This window comes from Balaenoptera musculus, chromosome 1 (assembly GCF_009873245.2).
Source record: "Balaenoptera musculus isolate JJ_BM4_2016_0621 chromosome 1, mBalMus1.pri.v3, whole genome shotgun sequence".
Classification (NCBI taxonomy): Eukaryota; Metazoa; Chordata; class Mammalia; order Artiodactyla; family Balaenopteridae; genus Balaenoptera; species Balaenoptera musculus.
In genome coordinates, this window is record NC_045785.1 from 17953888 (window position 1) to 17975868 (window position 21981).

The 21981-nt window shown below is 44.7% G+C and overlaps 1 protein-coding gene across 2 annotated transcripts in view; it reads right to left on the minus strand.

Moving 5' to 3' along the window:
• Window positions 1-12042, minus strand: part of LUZP1 (leucine zipper protein 1) — an 82336-nt gene extending 70294 nt beyond the window's left edge. For both annotated transcript variants that reach the window (XM_036872582.1, XM_036872574.1), the window contains exon 1: window positions 11944-12042. The gene's annotated coding sequence lies outside the window, so the exon portion shown is untranslated. The remainder of the gene's footprint in view (window positions 1-11943) is intronic.
• Between the last annotated feature and the right edge of the window lie 9939 nt (window positions 12043-21981).

Genomic DNA, 21981 nt, shown 5'->3' on the forward strand with positions numbered 1-21981 from the left:
TGTAAAGTAGTTAGCAGAGAATTCAAGGCAAAAGGCTATGTCTTTCTCCTTTTCCCAACTTCAGTTAACTAATATCACAAATGCTCCTCAGTTTTACCAATCCTATAATCTTAGAGTTATCATTTCTTTCTTTCTCTACGTCATTATTAAATCCTATCTCTTCCTTAATCAAATCTTCTCTCCAACATATCCCTCTCTTTTTTTTTTTTACTCCCTAAATTCAGGTCTCAATAGTGTTCACACCTGAATTTCTACTATTCTTTTTTTTTTTTTTTGGCTGCATTGGGTCTTTCATTGCTACACGTGGGCTTTCTCTAGTTGCAGCGAGCGGGTGCTATGCTTCGTTGTGTTGCGCAGGCTTCTCATTGCGGTGGCTTCTCTTGTTGCAGAGCACAGGCTCTAGGCGCGCAGGCTTCAGTAGTTGCAGCACGCGGGCCCAGTCGTTGTGGCTCACGGGCTCTAGAGCACAGGCTCTGTAGTTGTGGCGCACGGGCTTAGCTGCTCCGCGACATATGAGATCTTCCCGGACCAGGGCTCAAACTCATGTCCACTGCATTGGCAGGCAGATTCTTAACCACTGTGCCACCAGGGAAGCCCCCCTCTACAACAATTCTTAACTGGCCTCCTTTCTAATAATCTACATAATATCTCCTGATTAATCACTCTACAATTCCAAGTTTATCAAGTCATGTCCCTATTTATAATCCTTCAATGATTGCCAAACATTGGCAAGATCAAGTCCAAATTCCTCCGTATAACTTTCAAGACTGTTCATAATCTGACCGAGCATTACCTCACTAATCTTATCTCCTCCTAGTCCATAATCTAAACTCTATTATAGGATCAGACAAGTATTCTCAGGTCCAATCAATAATACAAGTTTGCTCCAATCTCAGTGTCTTTTCTCTTGCTCTGCCCGGGCCTGGAAAACTATCCCCTTCCTTTCCACCCATTCAAATCCTATCCAACCATCACTGTAAACTCTAGTCTAACTGCCTCCATGAAGCCCTCACAGATCACTTCAGCCCAGACTAATCTCAGTAAACTATGATCTGTCATTTTGACATAAATTAGCAGCATAACAACAGACCTCCTAGAGCAGTCACCATTATACCATAGATTCAATGGCATTTTCACACACACAAAAAAAAACTTAAGTAAACTTTTCATAAGGCTGAATTATTCAGTATAAAAAACTCCTTCCATCTGAGATGATGCCCTTTCATTTCTCTGTTTTAAAATGTTCCATCTTTAACCCTCTTGCACTGTTGGTGGGAATGCAAATTGATAGAGCCACTATGGAGAACAGTATGGAGGTTCCTTAAAAAACTAAAAATAGAATTACCATATGACCCAGCAATCCCACTGCTGGGCATATACCCTGAGAAAACCATAATTCAAAAAGACACATGCACCCCAATGTTCACTGCAGCACTATTTACAATAGCCAGGTCATGGAAGCAACCTAAGTGTCCATCAACAGACGAATGGATAAAGAAGATGTGGTACGTATAAACAACAGAATATTACTCAGCCATAAAAAGGAACGAAACTGGGTCATTTGTAGAGACATGGATGGACCTAGAGACTGTCATACAGAGCGAAGTAAGTCAGAAAGAGAAAAACAAGTATCGTATATTAACACATATATGTGGAATCTAGAAAAATGGTACAGATGAACCTGTTGCAAGGCAGAAATAGAGACAAAGACGTAGAGAACAAATGTATGGACACCAAGGGGGGAAAGGGGGGGTGGGATGAACTGGGAGATTAGAATTGACATATATACACTAATTAATATGTATAAAATAGATAACTCCTGAGAACCTGCTGTATAGCACAGGGAACTCCACTCTTCTGTACAGTAGAAACTAACACAACATTGTGAAACAAATATACCCCAATTAAAAAAAAATAAAAAATAAAAATAAATAAATGTTACATCTTTTACAAAATGGTGGTATTAGATGAAAAGACTGCTTTTCATTTTCATGTCCTTACTTGGAAAACAAAAATCTCTTTTTAAATATGACTGGTTTTATGAAACCCAAGCTCTGGAACCACAAGTCTACATCCCCCATTTTGGCATTTATATATGGCCCAAGACTGTTATGGAACTATTTTAGAAACTAGGTACTGTCTCCCCAATGAGAATTTTAAATTCCTTAAGAACAAGGGCTATATACTGCACTTCTTTTGCCTTTTTCTTTTCTCCACATTAATTAGGCCTGGATCAAATATATAACAAGTACTGTAAACTGAATAAAATTAACAAAGTTCCTGCTTTTTTTTTTTAAGAGGGTTTTTTTTTAATATAAATTTATTTGTTTTATTTATTTATTTTTGGCTGCGTTGGGTCTTCATTTCTACGCTCGGGCTTTCTCTAGCTGCAGCGAGCGGGGGCTACTCTTCATTGCAGTGGAGCTTCTTATTGTGGTGGCTTCTCTTGTTGCGGAGCACGGGCTCTAGGTGCGCAGGCTTCAGTAGTTGTGGCTCACGGGCTCTACAGAGCAGGCTCAGCAGTTGTGGCACACACAGGCTTAGTTGCTCCGTGGCATGTGGGATCTCCCCAGACCAGGGATTGAACCCGTGTCCCCTGCATTGGCAGGAGGATTCTTAACCACTGCGCCACTGGGGAAGCCCTACAGGGTTTTTTTAAATTTTATTTATTTTTGGCTGCATTGGGTCTTCGTTGCTGCGTGCAGGCTTTCTCTAGTTGCAGCAAGTAGGGGCTACTCTTCATTGCGGTGTGCAGGGTTCTCTCACTGCAGTGGCTTCTCTTGTTGTGGAGTAAGGGCTCTAGGCGCCTGGGCTCAGTAGTTGCGGCACACAGGCTCTAGGGCACGTGGGCTTCAGTAGTTTTGGCACATGGGCTCAGTAGTTGTGGCGTGCAGGCTCAGTAGTTGTGGTGCATGGGCTTAGTCGCCCCGCGGCATGTGGGATCTTCCCCGACCAGGGATCAAACCTGTGTCCCTTACATTAGCAGGCGGATTCTTAACCACTGGGCCACCAGGGAAGTCCCAAAATTCCTGGCTTTTAAATTTGATGTGAAACTGACCAAAAATGTAACTAAAACCTGTGTTTGTCTCCTCTCCACTCCTCTTCCCTAAAGATTCTCTGCATCTCTGTGGATTGTACCTATTTAGTGAACAACCACTACCTTCTAATATTTCTGCTCAAATCCCACTCCTCTTGCCTCTCTTTATGATCTGAAATTTTATACCTCAGTTACCTTATTATTTCTCCCTGTTCCATTAACTGCATCACTACCCACCCACCTAGTTTTCCATCATACTACTTTAAGATCCTGATAGTCTCTTTCAAACTGTCTTGGGATCTAGTCTTAAAACAAAAGTCTAACATAATCACCAGTCCTCAAGGTTCCTACTGAAAAAAAATTTAGCTTATGTTGGGAAGTATATAATTTTATCAAATTATATTAAGACTATCTCATATTGCACTCCAGTACAGCTGTGGCAAAAAGCATTAAAACTGGTATTCCTGATATAAACCTACCAGGGACCATTACTTTGTTACACAAACAGCGTAACTACATTTGTAATATCATCTATGCTCAACCAGCTTCTGTGTATTCTGTAACAGTATTCCATTTTAAAGACATTTACTATATCTTCAAGTTTATCATGACCTAAAAATGGTATTCTTTCTATCCTAAGAAACATAAGCCAACGTTGACTTCATTTACTCAAGGAATAATGACCTTAAATGCACACAGTTCATAAAATCATTTTGTGTTCTGGTTTGAGCAATGTAATTTTCAAGAACAAGCTCAGAGTCAAATCCTAGCTTGGCATTCACCAATTGTGTTGACTGTGGGCAAACTGAACTCATATCTTAAGGATTTTTCATCTGTTAAATGGGGATAATTAACAGTATCTACCCCAAAAGGTTAAGAGAAAGATTAAATAAAGACATGAAAAGCACTGTGGCTGGCACACAGTCAATAAATGTTAGGTTTTATTATTAGTCCTCAATAAGAAAGAATCCTTAGAAAAAGTTTCAAGTACTGATATAAGACTTAAATGAGCTGTTTATTCACTGATATTAGATATAAATCACTCAGATGGCCTAAACCAGATAAATTACCCCAGGTAATTAGAAAGACAGCACATTTATGATAAAGCTGTTTCAGGATTTAAAGAGCCAAAAAATTACTTCTATTATCTTGTTCGGCATTTAACTTTTCCAGTTAAATGCTTGAAACTGGATAAAAGCAGAGTTTTACACTTAGAAACAGGAAAATACTGTCATTTTTCTATCTAAACTCTTTAGCCTCTGCAGAAAACCTATACAAATAATCTCTTGGTAAGTGGGAAAGGAAAATACCTTTTAACTGTAATTAACTTCAAATCTGTTCCCATACAGATGTGCCTCTCAGCAAACTAAAAATGTTCCTTTCTCCCCCTTTTTAAAAACAGCTTTTTTAGACAAAAAAAGGACTAATTTTTAAAAGGCTACAAATAAAACCATGTTGATATTGATACAAGATAATGCTTTATTAGAGAGAATTTCAGTTCAATCATAATACAAGTTAAACAAGTTATAGTCAAGCAATTATTTTTATTTATAGAGGTTCAAAATGAGTGCTGTTATTCAAGCCATCTTGGGAAGCAAGACTCGTTTTCAACAATGCCACCAAGGCTCAAAACCTTTTTGAAACTCCATTTGTAAGAGTCTCAAAGACAAGCCTCATACACAAAAAAAATCCTAGTCTCCACCTTTTAGAATTACATCTCATTTATGACCAAAGACAATGTTGATTACTCACTTCATTCACCAGACTTATCTCCAAAAGTTAAATATAACTCCCCCCAAATGAACACTTATCAGCATTAAGAACATGAAATACGCTCTACAGACAAGTTCAAAAGAAGTATACCAAATATTTCAGTTTGGAAATCTCACTAAAATAAATATATAACTACTCATTTTGTAAACTTCTAATATTTGTTTTTAAAAAGCAGTCATGGAACTTCCCCGGTGGTCCAGTGGTAAAGAATCCACCTTCCAATGCAGGGGATGCAGGTGTGATCCCTGGTCAGGGAACTAAGATCCCATAATCCACATGGCCAAAAAAAAGAAACTTAAAATACACAGTAGGCATCTCTTAAAAAATAGGTTTACATTTATCACTCAATTGTGTTACACGTATATTAAGTTAAACCATCCCAGTTACTACTAATTCAAATTTGCACTTAAATTGGCTCAAAGTACATAAGAAATTAGTACATACATTCTTCTACCATTAATCAAAGAGAAAAAATAACTACTGAGAGAGCTTATTGGCAAGTCAGAGAAGGTAGCTTGAAGCAGATTTAACTGGCTTAAATTTTTCATTGTTGATATCAAAATAAAATGTTACTCAACAGAGTAATTCAAATGAGGTAGTACCTAGTATCTCATTTCAGTTAATAGCTCCAATCTGAGAGCATTAGACAAACATTTGATTAAGCATCATTCCAAGAAGAAACTGTGCATAGTTCTTTTCCAGTGACAGATTCCAGAGAGGTATCTGCAGCAGGACTAGACTCCTGTACTTTCACACCCTAAGCACCTGAAGCAGTTGGGGCACTCTCAGCCTTTTGATTAGAGAAAACACTAAGCAGAATTCTAATTAAAATGTTAATAAGCCTGAGAAATTAAATTATTACTTATACATAAGCATCATTACGATCAATCATCTAAAACTGTACCGAGGGCCTACTATGTGCAAAGCTCAGTGAAAGGAACTGAGGGGGGTACCAGCTAAGACAAACTTAGCTTCTAATCAAAAAGCTTCTGATAAAATTAGGTAATTAAGATACAAGCTAATAAAGTTAATCAAGAACATGAGGGGTACTAGCGTAACAAGCCGCAAGATTTTTGAGAAAGTGAGAAGCTTCTGACCCAACTAAGGACATAAGATACATGCTAGTGTGACTTAACCAAGAACATGAGGCGTATCGGCAATAAATGTCACAAAATTTTAGAGAAGAGAGACTTACTATTGCAAAGGCAGGACAGACTTCAAAGATGGGGAATTGAGCTGAGTCTTAAAGGATGGAAAAAATGAAATAATTAAACAGCATAAGAGAAGAAAAGGACAGAAGATAATGGAAATAAAGGTGCTGAATTGGGAATGTGGTCATTAAATATTTATTAAATACCTACTACATGTCACTCACTGTGTTAGGTACTAGGTATACACTGGTGAACAAAGCAGATGAGTTTCCTGTTCCCATGAAGTCTAGTTGCGAAGACAGATAATAATCAGGCAAGCAGATACATCATTATAATTGTAATAGGTGTTATAAAGGGAGGCAACAGATGCCAGTAATAGGGAATAACAGGAAAGGATTAGCAAGATAAAACGATGAGGGAAAGGGACTTCCCTGGTGGCGCAGTGGTTAAGAATCCACCTGCCAATGCAGGGGACACGGGTTCGATCCCTGGTCTGGGAAGATCCCACATGCCACTAGAGCAACTAAGCCCGTGCGCCACAACTACTGAGCCTGCACTCTAGAGCCTGTGAGCCACAACTACTGAGCCCGCGTGCCGCAACTACTGAAGCCTGCGCACCTAGAGCCCATGCTCCACAACAAGAGAAGCCACCGCAATGAGAAGCCCACACGCCACAACAAAGAGTAGCAACCAGAGAAAGCCCACGCTCAGCAACGAAGACCCAACGCGGCCAAAAATAAATAAATAAATTTATTTTTTTTTAAAAAAAGTGATGAGGGAAAGTATCTCTGAATCATAAGCTGAAGCTTGAAGGAGGAAGCCAAAGAGCAGGGGAGAGAGTATTCAAGAAAGAGAGAGCCACATGTACAAAGGCCCTGAGGTAGGAAAGAACTTGTGTTTAAAAATAAATAAGCAGCTAGAGTGACTGAAGCATAATGGACCGTGAAACTAACATAAGATGACGTTGGTACATAGGGGCCAGGTTATACAAGGCATTACAGGCCAAGATAGAGTTTGAATTTTATTCCAAGCCCCAAAGAAAACCATTAAAAGTTTCTGCATACTCACATACTGTTGAATAAAAGAAGCCAGACCCAAGAGTATATGCTGCATGATTCCATTTTTACAAAAGTACAAAAACTGTTCGTAAAAACATTGTTTTTACAATGTTTTGTACTTTTGTAAAAATGTTTTACAAACATTTTTACAAAAGTACAAAAACTGATCTATGCTGTTAGAAGTCAGGAAGGTGATTACCCTGGGTGGGTGGAAAGGCAGCAAGAACCCGAAGGGAACTCAACAGGGGCTTCTAGGTCCTGGCAATGCTGTTTCTTGATCTGGGTGCTGGTTACATGAGTATATTCAGTTTGTGAAAAAAATCATCAAGTTGTACACTTATGTGTACTTTTCTACATATAAATATTATATACTTCAATTGAAAGTTGTAAAAATTTTTTAAATTTTTTGCAAGTTTTTAGTAACATATGTTTTAAAAATATTACTCTGTCCAGATAAAATGGGAACAGAGGAGCACATGCAAATATGGAAGGACCTGATTGACATATTAACCTGGTGGAAGCTTTCAGATCCATATAAAACAGGAGGAGCTTTTTCATAAAATAAGTCAAGCAGCCAGTGAATACAAAGTACCATGTTTATAAAGAATAAATGCTGGGTCTAGAAAGGGAGTTATACAATAAAGGATGAGCTATAAATTCCTTTGAATGTGAGAAGGTATCTCTAGAAATTAAAAAAGGAATAGATGAAAACAGCAATGCCTAAAAAGGTGAGCCATGCTCGTTATCTTTTAGCTTATATTTTAATATGGTATTTAAGGTGAGCCATGCTCATTATCTTTTAGCTTATATTTTAATATGGTATTTTCAAGCTCTCCCCTTGACACCCTAACTCCAATACAACAGTGTAATGAAACAGATCCTAAACTTGAGCATCAATCACATCTGAGCTGAAACCAATGGTCTGACCCTCACAGCTCCGACAGTAACTGCTCTGAGCCCAGCTCCCTCATGTATAAAGAAGATAATGACTACCTCATAGTTGTTATTTTCTCTCTATCACCACCCAAAATGTTGAATTGGTAGACTGGTATTTTAATTTAATTATCATTTCCTAATGGTATATGGAGGGCCGATGGTTGATGGGTTTCCGTTCTCAAGATTCATAGGTGGGACAAGAGGATTGATGTAAGAGTCAACATATAGATATAGACTGAATAAAGAAAAACAAGAAAGGGACTTCCCTGGCAGTGCAGTGGTTAAGACTCTGAGCTTCTATTGCAGGGGGCACAGGTTTTGGTCCCTGATCGGGGAACTAAGATCCTGCATGCCACATGGCACGGCCAAAAAAAAGAAAAATGAGGAGTCAAAGATAAAACTGGGGCTTCTTCTAGCAGGTCAGATACAGCAATTTCAAGCATTTTCTAAGACAGGGACTTGAGCTGAAGCAGATTGGGACAGGTTCAGTGACTTCAGAAATTATGAGAAGGAAAAAATAATCTCTGTTTTCCCAGCAAGACACAATTCCTACCTAATGTATTCCCTTTGTGGAATATTAGCTAAAACAAGTTAGAGATTAACACTAAGGATATTCTGTCATAGGTGGAAGGGCAAGCCTTTAATCATTTTATAGCATCCCCACCCTAAAGAATTATTTGAACAACCATATTGTGTAAAGCACTTAAGTATAGCCAAAGATGTTAAGTTTTATATTTCAAGAGCTACTATTTCAAAAAAGAAACAAAAATAGAAATTCAAGTTGTTAATAAATCTTCGGGTAATTTTTATTTTCCCCACAGTGTATCCCCTATTCTAAAAAGTAATGAAAACCCGGTTCCTCACGAATTTATCTTTCTGCTGATCTGACAAGTGTCCTCATCTCTACCTCTCTTACTCTTCTCATGCACCTCACCATTAGATACCTAAGGTTTCCCCGTTTCCTACAAAGTTGGCACACTGACTCTCTAGTATTCACTCTGATCTCACCAGTATTGATTCCGAACATAGAAACTTCACAACATTCCCAACGATCACTCTGCTAACCAACACCTAAGAGATAACACACAGTTTAAACAAATGAGGGCAGCTGTGGTGATCACACAACTGTATGCATTTGTCAAAACTCATTAAACTGTACACTTCAGGTTGGTGAATCTTATCGTATGTAAATTATACCTCAATAAAGCTGATTTTTTTAAAGAGAATGAATGCATTCATTCATCCAGCAATATTTACTGAGCATCTATTATGCGCATCAAAGTTTATACCAAATCTTTCAGCTTGACTACTTGGGTCCTACCTGTATTAAATGTGTGTGCTCTACTCATAAACTAACACTGTCCCAAAAAGCCATGTTCCATGAAAAATGGTTCCATTTCTGATTATGAATGTCTCCTTAATGATGCCCTCTACAGCAGAAGGACCATTAGCTATCCATCATCTTCCATTACATAAATGAAATCTATGCTCTTTATGGTAATACAAATGCTTCCATCATAAGAAAAAAATTAAGCACCTAAGCATATAGAACATACCTCTACCACAGCCTTATATGTTTGTCTTTCTATCAAAAAAATTAGAATATCTCAAAAGCTTACTGATAACATTGCTGGAAGAAAAGGTAATATTATTGGGGAACAGACTTAATTGACTCATTTTAGCATCCATAGTGACCCAGTGGCTGAGTCAAAGGCCTGGAAACTAGGCCTCCTGGCTCCCAACCCAATATGCAGAGTGGACCTTAGAAACAGGCTTGGGTTTGAATTCCAGCTCCACTTCTTACTAGTTGTATGCATACACTTAGGAAAGTCACCCTCAGTTTGCTCATCTGTGAAACAGGGATGCCAACCACCACCTCACAACATTGTTGTGAAGACTACATGAGAACTATACCATGTAGCACAATTACTGGGCACAGAGTAGGCAACTCAACAATATTAGTTCCCTTTCTTGGTCTTAAATATTTAAGAGTAAGAAAATATCTATTAATCAAGGCTAATTCACAATCCCTATTAGTAATCACAGGACAACAATGAACCTGTATTTGCTCCTTGTTCATACTCTAGATCAACTCCCTTCCCATCCTACCGTTTCCAGTTTTTCAAACTTCAGTTACTATGTTTAGAAGTGATTTAATTTTAGAAACCTGGAAAATTCTTCTGAGTAAATTGAGCAAAACCTTCATCTGCCCCAAGGGGAATTCTGAGCAAAATAATTATTTCTAACAAGAAAAGAATTTTTTTCTATGGGAGTTATTCAATTTAACCACATGAATGCCACCAAAGCTGCACGCAAAGTAACAGAAAGCCGTCTGGAACACACCGTATAGATTCTCCGAAGGGAAACATCTCCCTAAAATCCAAACACCTCCCTCCCTAATCTTAGGTAGTAAAATCTTAATAGGTGATCTGAATTCCCCCGCCTCTGACACCAGTCCAACTCCTTAGGCCAGAACTGCAGCAGTCCGTAAAACGCCCTGAACAAACCCCACCTCTCAAAATACCCGCAAAAGGCAGGCAGGTCCAGATAGTATTTTCTCCTTAATGGACAGATTAAACACTAGAAGCACAATTCCCTTCCCAAGGTCATCCAAGTCAGTGAAGGTGCGACGGAGAATTTGCAGTCTCTTGGGCTTTCTGGAGATCATACTGCAGGGATTTTCTTTTCTTTTTTTTTTTTTTTTTTTGAAGTGGGGGCTGCCTATTCTCTTCCCCTCTCCCACCCTCAAGTGTGAGCACTGGTCTCGGCATTTCCGAAACAAGCCACAACAAGCTCTGCAGTGTTAGGAAAGGGGCTGACGCGATGAAGAAACAGATGCTCCAAAGCAAGATGGTCTTTCTCGGCTCGCAGAGCCTCCTCCAAGGTTATTAACAGAAACCGCAGGCACCCCAGGGAGCTCTACAGCGGGTTCCGAACCCCCAGCCCGGTCGCTCCGGGACGCCAGGTTCCTCTCAGCAGCCCTCGCAGCCCGAGGCCACCGGCCCCAGAAACCGCACTTCATTCCAGCGTTCCGGGAAGCCATGGCTCTTTCCCCGCCCGGGCAGGGGTGGGGGCGCGCAGGGAGGCGGGCCGCTCGCGCTGCGGAAAGTTCACCGCGGCTGCGGGCGGGGGCGGCCCCGACCCGGCTCGCCCGCGTCCCCCAGCAGATTCCACCATTAATTAGTCCTAAGGACTGTCTACTGGCAACTTAAACAAAGCGAATGCCTCGAATTCCTTCCCGGCCCAGCGGTCTGGCTGCGAGACCAGCATCGGCCGGGACGCGGGCTGGCGCTGCGGGCGGACAGCTGCGGCGGCCGCGGCGGGACCCCCTCCTCGCCCATCCCGCGTCCCCGCCGCCGGGCCCCGCAGCCCGGCCCGCACGCCAGCCTGAGCGCTCCCAAACCTCCCTCCTCCTCCTCCTTCTCCACCTCTCCTCCTCCTCCTCCTCGGGAGCTCCCGGGCTCTTCCTGTAAGATCACTTCCTTCCTCCCCGGGTGCCCATGGGCCCCGCGCAGCCCCCTCCCCGGCGGTCCCGGCCCCCCGCCCGGCCGCACCGCTCCCCGCCCCCACCGGGCCCCGCGCGCCTCCCCACCCCCCAACTCCCAAACTCGACCCTAAAACTCTCCTCCGCTCAGCTCTTGGCCCCAAACATTTCTCCTCAGATTCTCGCTCCCACCAAGAAGTCTCTCAGAACCTTCCCTCCCCCTTCAAAGGAAAAATCTCCAACTCCAAAAGAATTCTCAAGGTCTCTCTCCAAAGATCTCCCTTTCCGAGCTCCTTCTCCGAAATTCCGCTCAAACTCTACCCCCACCTCAACTCCACACCCCCCCAGCCCTCGCCGGGGTGCGCCCTCCGGTTCTGCCCGGTCACCCCTGGGTGCCCCGACCCCCTGGCGGGGCAGGCCGCCTCCTCCGGGCGCCCTCCTCTCTCCGCCCGCCCGCCCGGCCTCCCGCGCCGCGCTCCCGCCACCTCCCCGCAGACTCCTCACCTCGGCGGCTACGGCCCGCGCTCCCGCCCGCCAAGGGCTCCGGCACTCGGCTCCCGGCGGCCGGCGCCTCCTCCGGCTCCCAAGACTGACAATGAGGGGCGGAGCCAGAAGGTGACGTCAGCGGCCTGGGAGGCGGGGTCTTTGTGGGGGCGGAGCTGATAGACGGTCCCGCCCCCTTTGTCTTCTCCCCCTTCCCGGGACTTGGACTTTTCCAAGTTTTTATCGCCTGTCTAGCTAGGTGCCCAGGTCCTGTGCTACGCGCGGTGGAAAATCGAAATGGAAGACAAGACGTCCTGCTTTCAAAAGGGGCACTCTCAGGGGATTGTGGGATTAAATGAGATAATCCATGTAAAGGTATTTAGCCCAAGGCCTAGTATGGAGTAATCTCTCAAAAAATACTATTTCTATTACTCAGCGAAGTGTGGAAAAGGAACTCAGCTTGAACTCAGGAGGCATGAGTTCCAGTCCCCAGCTCTGCTATTAATTCCATGTGTGATCCTAGACAAGTCCTTTGCCATCTATGTTCCCTCCTTTTGCCTTCTTTAAAATGGGAAGGGGCGGGCTTCCCTGGTGGCACAGTGGTTGGGAATCTGCCTTCCAATGCAGGGGACACGGGTTCGATCCCTGGTCCTGGAAGATCCCACATGCCGCGGAGCAGCTAAGCCCGTGCGCCACAACTGCTGAGCCTGCGGTCTAGAGCCCGTGCTCTGCAGCGAGAGTAGCCACCGCAGTGAAGAGTAGCCCCTGCTCACCGCAATTGGAGAGAGCCCGCGCGCAGCAACGAAGACCCAATGCAGCCAAAAATAAATAAATGAAATAAATAAATTTATTAAAATGGGAAGGGGCAATGACCAGATGATCTCAAAGGGCCCGCCAATAACTCTGTGGACCTACTATGTGCAAGGTACCTAGAGCCCAGAGAAGGGAGAGGGGGGCCTTTGAAGAGAGCCCAAGACCCAGATCCAGCATGGTACAGAACACAGCTCTAGACACTCTCCCCTCAGATGCCCTCCCACATACTGACACAGGGTTGCATTCACAAGCCCGGACACAGATGCTCTAGGGCTGCTTCCTCTTTGACTGCAGCAGCATAGCTGGTCTCTTGAGACATCTCTTGTGTAAGCTCCTTATTGCCTATGGAATAAAGGCCAAATGCCTGGCCTGGTGTGATCTCTTCCTACCTTTACACACACACACACACACACACAAAGTTTATCCAAACTTCCCCTAGCACACCCACTGCTTTCCCACATCTGCGCATTGCTCATGCTCTTCCCTTGCTGTCTCTTCTCAGTTTACAACTCTTCCTAGTTTCCCCCAGCCAGAAGCTGACTCTCCCTGCTCTGAATACCCATGGCATTGTGTTAACTCTCATGTGGGCATGAACACATTTTAACTTGTGTCAAACTGACCTCCCCTTTGTTTCTTAGCACTTCCTCACTTCCTTGAGGTCAGAGCCCACATATGTTTGTGGAGCTCAGGTTCTGATGCCAGAAAACGCTGGGATTATATACCCGTGTTCTGGCCTGTACTAGCTCTCTTTGAGCCTCATTCTCCTCATCTGTAAAATGGGCATATTAATACAGTCCTTGTGGTGTTCGGTTTAAAATTACATAAGACACTGTGTAGAAAGCACCAGGCACAGTTTTCCACAAATGATGTAGCTGTCATTCTTCTTTTCATTCTTTTTTTTTTAATTTTTTTTATTTATTTATTTTTGGCTGCGTTGGGTCTTCATTGCTGGGTGCAGGCTTTCTCTAGTTGCGGCGAGCGGGGGCTACTCTTCCTTGCGATGCGCAGGCTTCTCACTGCGGTGGCTCCTCTTGTTGCGGAGCACAGACTCTAGGCATGCGGGCTTCAGTAGTTGTGGCATGTGGGCTCAGTAGTTGTGGCTCACGGGCTCTAGAGCACAGGCTCAGTAGTTGTGGAGCACAGGCTTAGTTGCTCCGCGGCATGTGGGATCTTCCCAGACCAGGGCTCGAACCCGTGTCCCCTCCATTGGCAGGCGGATTCTTAACCACTGAGCCACCAGGGAAGCCCTTCATTCTTCTTATTGTTATTATCATCAATATTATTTCTAGTTCCTAACACCAGATAGCATCCCTAGTGATAATCCACCTAATCATTTCATAGTGGAAGACTTTGAGGTGCTGAGAGAGGAAGAGGCTCACTGAAAGGGGCCCTGCAGAGCATTGCCATTGGAATAGAAACTGCAGTTTCTAGACCCCAGGTGGATTCTGCAGAGTCACAGCTGATACCCCAGAGTGTCTCTGTCACTCAGCACCCCTCCAGGTTGGGGATGCCTTCGAGTTCTCATCCTTTGCAGCAGAGCTGACCCGGTTCTCCCTTGTGCCTCTCTCCTCTCGTTTTCCTTACAGAGAGATGGATCTGTGTTAAACTGCCCTTGGCAACTCCGCAGTCTTCTAGCAGAACTGCAGCAAGGCACTGGGCGTTTCCAGAGTGCTGGCCTGTGGGGAGAGGGAAAGGGCTTTGGGGTTCTGATTAATTTCCTGCGAGGGGGGACAGGCAAATGGCTGTTCTGAATTGCCTGGGCTGGTCCTCAAGAACCCCTAACAAATCGCAGCTTATTTCTAGAATAAGAGATTCAAAAATTCAACTTCCCATGAAAGGAAGGCATGGCCACAGGATTGCTGCAGGCAAAGAAAGGGCCTTTACTGAGTCCCTGCTATATGCTGATTCCAAGCATTGCAGACACTTGGAAGAGAGAACCCAGGACATACAGGGGAGGTTCTGAAGACAGAAGCTTCTCTCTGGGACCCATGAACCGATCAGCCACTTATTCATTCATTCAGAGCAAAAGCTTTGGCACAGGACAGATCAGGATTCAAATCTCAGCTCCATTACTTACCAGCTGTGCAACCTTGGGCTTTCAAGTCTCTGCACCTCAGTTTCTCATCTGAAAAATGTGAATAACAATAGTACTTATTTCATTCAGGGGCTGTGAGGATCAAATGAAATAACATGTGAAAGAGCTTAGTTCAGAGCCTGGCACCTAGTTCATGCCAGGATATGGTGGCTGCTGTTACTATTCCAACATGGCCTCCCAGTAAGGCCTCTCATGTGCTGGCCTCTGGACTGGAGGTAATAGTCCCAACCATAAGAAGCTCATTTGGTAAAAGGAATGGAATAGATTTTCATGAATAGGCAAGAAAAGGTGTCTACTGGGTACTGTTAAATTCAAAAAAGAGTAAGAGTAAGTTGCAGAATTACAGAAGTAGTAGGATCCCATAATTATAACTTATATGCTTAGTATATGCATTACAAAATGGAGAATATAGGAAACTAAATACGATGCCTTCACCTTTATTCCTTTCTTTTTGTTTTGCTTTTCTTTGTGTGTGTGTATAGCAGGAATTTTCAAAAAAGACTCTACTGAATGCTAAGAGGGAGAAAGAGGATGAAGACACAGCTACAAGGTGTATCAGCAATGGGCATCTGAACCAACTGTTCATACGCCATGGAAAATTCTACAGGTTCCATCTCATTCTTCATGGCATTCCAGGGAAAGCCCCAGCCCAGACAATTCTCATCTTCTCCCGCCTCCCCAGCCCTTAGCTGCACTTGAACTTTCAATGGTATAGCCAGAGGCAAGACTCTGAACAGAACTCCCAGGAACCATAGCAAGGCCAGTAGGAGAGACCTTTAAACAGGAAGAATCTTTTTTTGCTCCCTGTCCTGTGCCCCATCCCCACCTCCCAAGGAGTAACAATCTGACAGCATCTTGTGGCTACAGTGCCTAAAACTGCCTGCACTTTCATTTCTCCTCATTATATCTTTCTGCAATTTAAATTTTTTTACAAGGAGGATGTATTACTTGGTCATCAGAAAAAAGGCAGTAAAGATGTAAATAATAAGAAAGCTAACCAAGCCCGCGCTGGTTCACTTTTGTTGGTTTCCAAACAATAAATTAGAACAATGTGGTTGAGGCCAATGCTTAAGTCTCACAGGAATCATAGAAAGTAAGAGTGGGAAGGGATAGAATCACCCTCAATTTCTCCTACCACCCCCCAAATGGCCTAATTTTAAGTCCTCTCACATTTCAGACCACCCACCAACACATGTATTTCATTCATTCATTCAACAAACACTTATGGATCCTTTACTATAAACCAAGCATCATATAGGTTATGAAGGTCATTATTCCTATCTTGCAGATTAGAAAAACAAGGCTCAAGGAGGTAAAGTAAACTGCCCAAAGTCTCACATCTATTGGGATCTAAACCAAGACCTTCACAGCATCAAAACTCAATTCCTAAAGGGTGAGGGCTAAATTCCAAAGTGAGTGTGCTGTGCACTTAGGCAGTCATGACTGCTGGGTGGCCTCGGGCAAGTCACTGAACTCTTCCCAGCAGCAGTTTCCCCATCTCTGTGGAGTAAGGACATACCTGGATATTTTACGTAAGTTAAGCACTTTGTAAGCTGTAACACATAATTCAAAGGGAAGTCATTATATCAGCTCTTCTGAGACTGATTCTCACTCATCTTTGGATCTCTTGGTGCTTTCCCCATTACTGTTTATCCCCATTAATGTTTATCCCCCATTAACACATTTAGGACAGTCTTCCTTGCACAAACTCATATTATACCCCCCACTAGCCTCGGACCTCCTCGAGGAGTGGAACAATGCTTATTCATTTCTAATGCCTTTCCGCCCCTAGTGCAGTGTCTGGCAGTCCCTCCATTCCTTCACTCTTTTTTTTATTTCATAACAAATGACTGAGAACCTAACACGTGTAAGACAGCAAAGGTCCCTGCCTTCTTAGACCTTAAGACTGGTGGGGTGGAGAGACAAGAAAATATTAAGCACAGTTAATTACTTCATTAATTAACTGCATTAAATCTCACAAAGTGGGACTTCCCTGGTGGCGCAGTGGTTAAGAATCGGCTTGCCAATGCAGGGGTCACGGGTTCAATCCCTGGTCCGGGAAGATCCCACATGCCATGGAGCAGCTAAGCCCGTGCGCCACAGCTACTGAGCCCGCGAGCCACAACTACTGAAGCCCGGCGCCTAGAGCCCGTGCTCTGCAACAAGAGAAGCCACCGCAATGAGAAGCCTACACACCGCCACGAAGAGTAGCTCCCACTCACCGCAAGTAGAGAAAGCCCACACACAGCAACGAAGACCCAACGCAGCCAAAAATAAATTTAAAAAAAAAATAAAAATCTCACAAAGTATCAGCCCAGGTGCAATGAGAGCTTGGGGGATGTGTTGTGGGGACGTAAGTGAATCCAGGACATAGGGAAGGCTTCCTAGAGGAGGTGGCCTTGAGGCTCAGAGACGTTAAGAAATTTGTTCAATGTCACACAGCTGTTGAGTGGAAAAGCTGGGATTTTAACCCAGAACACCTGACTCCACACCCATATTCTTCTACTAGACAACACTGTCTTTTATCTCCTCCCTCCTATTCTTCCCTGGCTCTTATTGGTGAAAGGGAGCAAGGTCTGTCTAACACCGGATGCTCAAAAGCAATGTTTTTCCCAGATTGGGGGATCAGGGCCCCCTTTGAGAATCTGGTGAAATCCATGAAACATCTCCCATATATACATGTATACAGACAGACCTACAAAGTTTTGCCTGCAATTTCAGGGTTCATAGGCATCCTGAGGCCCAGGTTTAGAACTCACACCATGCGGACCATAGGACTTTATAGTGAGATGCTCAGAGCCTCAGAAAGAGATACCAGGGCCCCATGGGGACCTCAAATTCAGAGACAGACCCCAGGATTCTATAAAAAGATTCTCAAGATACAGGCGAAAGATCCTGGGATCCTGTAGAGACCCCAAGTCCTTCCCCTGCAGAGACTTTAAGATGCCACATAGATTGCAGAGGAGGCTCAGGCCTGGACAAAGCTGGTGTCCCCACAGGGGAACCCATGGGCCTTGGAAAGCTATGGTAAGACCTTTTTTGGGTCACTGACACCTTTGAAACTGAGGAAAAATGCAACACACAAGATGCTGTACACAAAATCAAGGCGTTCACAGACCCCTAGGAGGCCATCAGTAACCCCCAGAATCCGGCCTCCTGTTCTTGGGCCTCCGCAAGAACCTGAAGCCCCTCAAGAACCTGGACCAGGACCACAGACTCAAGGCACAAACTCTAGAGTCAAACAGACCACGGGTCGAATTCTGGCCCTGCTGTTTACTAGCCATGACCTTGGGCCACTCACCTACAAACCCTCAGGCCTCAGCGTCTCACCTCCCAAAAGAAAGGGTCGGACACCTCTCCCTCCCCAGTCCAGGCCCCGCGGCGTGGGCTCCGGGCCCGGTGGGGCGTAGGCGCCTGCGGGACCCAGCCTCTCCGCTCCGGCGCCCGGGAGGGACCGGGGCTGCAGCACTTTCCTGCAATGCTAATGGGCCGACTGCAGCGGGAGTGCGGGCGGCGCGGGAGGCGGCGCGCTTGCCGCAGTGACAGCGCCGCGCCGCGCCCCCGCGGGCCTGGGAAGCCGGCGGGGCCGTTCCCACCCGCCGGGCAGGGCGTTCCCGCCGGCCGGCTTCCTGCAGTCGGGGGCAGCGGAGGGGGGAGGCGCGGAGGGGCCGCGGGGCCCGGCAGGCCTGGTTCCTGGCTTTCTCTCCACGTTTCCTGAGCAGGACCGGCCGGGGGATGGGACCCAGCACAAACGTCCTTCCTGGGAGCGCAGCCAGGAAATCGCGTCCTGGTTCGCTCAGGTTCCTCCTCTGTCCGGGACGGTGCCGATTGCGGTCCGTGATCTTCTCGTACTTACCCACTGGGTGTGATGCGACCCGCTTACCGCTTCGGGAAGCTGAGAGATGAAAAGGCAGACCCCAGACCCTACAACACAGCAAGATTCCAACCCCGTGATGGAAGTTAATTCCATCCTACGGATGAGAAAACTGAGGCTTGAAAAACTGAAGTGACTTACCCAAGGCCTTCATAAAAACATTATTGTAGGGGCTTCCCTGGTGGCGCAGTGGTTGAGAGTCCGCCTGCCAATGCAGGGGACACGGGTTCGAGCCCTGGTCTGGGAGGATCCCACATGCCGCGGAGCAACTAGGCCCGTGAGCCACAACTACTGAGCCTGCGCGTCTGGAGCCTGCGCTCCGCAACAAGAGAGGCCGCGATAGTGAGAGGCCCGCGCACCGTGATGAAGAGTGGCCCCCGGTTGCCGCAACTAGAGAAAGCCCTCACACAGAAACGAAGACCCAACACAGCCAAAAATAAATAAATTAATTAATTAAAAAACAAAAACATTACTGTAAATAAAATAAAGTGTTCACTACCTACCAGGCGCTGTGCTACAAATGCTCTAAATGTAATTGTACCATTGAGTCCTCAGAACCTATGAAGATAACTATTGTCCCTATTTTATAAATGAGGAGACTGAGAACCAGAGAAGCCAAGTGGCTTCTCCGATGTCTCACAGCTAGGAATTAAACGCCAATCTCCTGTTTCCAGAGCTCAGGCCATTCCACTATCCTGCGTCCCAGATGTCCTATTTCAACTCATTACAGTGAGTAACCTGAGAATCAGAACCCTGTCTCCTTTGTCTTTGGGTCCCCCAAACCCCACTTGGAACTTGACACAAAATAGGCACTCGGAGATGACTCTGGAGCCTAGCACAGAAGCTCAAAATTAGAAGGACTAGTAGGAGGCATCTAGCCTGACTCCTTCTAGAGCCTTCAGCCAAGTGAGAATTCAGCTTCTGCTTCAATACTTCCTGTCATGATGAACTCTCTCTCTCCCATCATAATCCATTCCCCTGTTGGACAAATACATTTGGTCTAAAATGTAAATACTTCATTTTGCTCGTGGTTCCTTGTAAACAGAGGAAGAACATTTCCCTCCTCTTGGGCATAATACACACCGCATGGTATCCTTAGCCATTTTATAAGGGTTCAATAATTTAAAGTCCTTGTGAACTGGAACAATGCCAGCTATTTACCAGAGCTGTTCCCCTTTCATGTGTAGAGTTGTTTCAGAGCAAAGCAGCCAGCCCAGACTACATTTTCCAGCACCTCTTGCAACTAAGCATGTGACAGTGGGATATGGGCAGAGACAATGTGTGCCGTGTCCAGGCCAAATCCAAGTTAAGAACTATGTATGCTTTCTCAGAGCTCTCTCATTTCTCTCCCATCTGGCAACTGGATGCCAACACCACGTGAACCTGGGAAACCACATGTTGAACACAGCAGAGCCTTGGTCAGGCTGGGTTTCACTCAAGTCGCTTGACTGAATGGTACCCACATTGAACCAACTTCTATTTAGTGTTTAGGCATTGAGATCTCAGGATTTCTCTATTACGGCAGTTAGCATAACTTAACTAACACTGGGACCAACTTGGGTTCATTGTTATGTCCTCCACCTCACAAAGCATGATGTTGGTCACAGAAAAGTTGCTCAAAAGACATCCATCGGGCTTCCCTGGTGGCACAGTGGTTGAGAATCTGCCTGCCAATGCAGGGGACACGGGTTCGAGCCCTGGTCTGGGAAGATCCCACATGCTGTGGAGTAACTGAGCCCGTGAGCCACAACTACTGAGCCTGCGCGTCTGGAGCCTGTGCTCCGCAACAAGAGAGGCCGCAATAGTGAGAGGCCCACGCACCGCGATGAAGAGTGGCCCCTGCTCGCCACAATTAGAGAAAGCCCTCGCACAGAAACGAAGACACAAAACAGCCAAAAATAAATTAATTAATTAATTAATTTTTAAAAAAAAAGACATCCATCTAGCACCGACTGTGTCCACTTGGTTCAGCTAGGCAGAAATAGTCTGTTCATCTCACTGATGCATTATGTCCTGTCTATTCCAAAAAGGGTTTTGCATTGCAGCTGCAAGCCTATTTGATGGATAATTAAAGAGCAAGAATCAGGGAGTAATGAAAGCCTGGACCAAAGGACAGTGGAGAAGGAGGGAAGAAAGGTGAAAAATTGACCAATAATAGCAGAAATGCTAGGTCAAGTTTTCTAAGGACAGCAACTGTGACAGAACAAAAACCATGGCTCTGAGTTTCCTGGCAGTCAAAGCAAAGAGGGAAACAGGATGAGTTACAAATTATATGGGAAGTAGTAAGCATGTGATTAAGCACACAAACCCCAGAGCCAGACTGTGCTGTTTTGAAGCCCAACTCTACCACTTACTTAGGCAGTTATTTAACTTCTCTGTGCTTCTGTTTTTCATCTGAAAAATGGGGATGATATAATAATAATACCCCTCTCTTAGGGTCATTGGGAGGATTAAATGAGCCAAGGCATATTCAGTTCTTATAACAGGCCTGTCACGTGGTGAATTCTATATAAGAATTAGCTATTGCTACAGTCTGATTGGAAGAATCAGGTCAGTGATTTGGAAGAGACAATTTTTTCCCTGTACTGAACTCTCAGAGGTATGTATTATATAAGGGACCCCAACTAATACAATGGACTGTGCCTCAATCAAACTTATGACGACTGCTGGGCCCTGTATCCCATGGTCATTTCTCTTATTGGCTTTTGGTCCAGACAAGTCTTGGCATTCTACTCACTAGGTAACTCTGGGGGCAGATTGTTCGGGTGCCCTAAGTGCCTTTCTGATGACCTGTGCACAAGGCAGGTAAGTGTCGTGGGGACAAGCAAAGGGGCTGGTGTCAGACCCAGGTACATTTGTTAACCTCTTCAAGCCTCAGTTTCTTCATCCATACAGTGAAGACAATAACAAATAGTACCTACCTAAGAGAGTTGCTATAAAGATTACATGAAAGAATAGATACAAAACCCTTACCACAATGACCGGAACTATGGGAAGATTGTACTACACCAGCACTCACAAAATAAGGGAGAAACTGACAAAATTAAAATAAGGAATCTCACCTGAGACCCCTGGAGTACGGAGAATCATTTTTAATGCTTTAAAAATTGGAACAGATAAGACTCCGTGCTTCCACTGCAGGGGGCCTGGGTTTGATCCCTGGTCAGGGAACTAAGATCCTGCATGCTGCGTGGCTAAAATAAATAAATAAATAAAGATAAAATTTTTTCAAAAAGTGGAACAGAAATGGTAATTTCCCCCAGAATGTGGCCCTGGG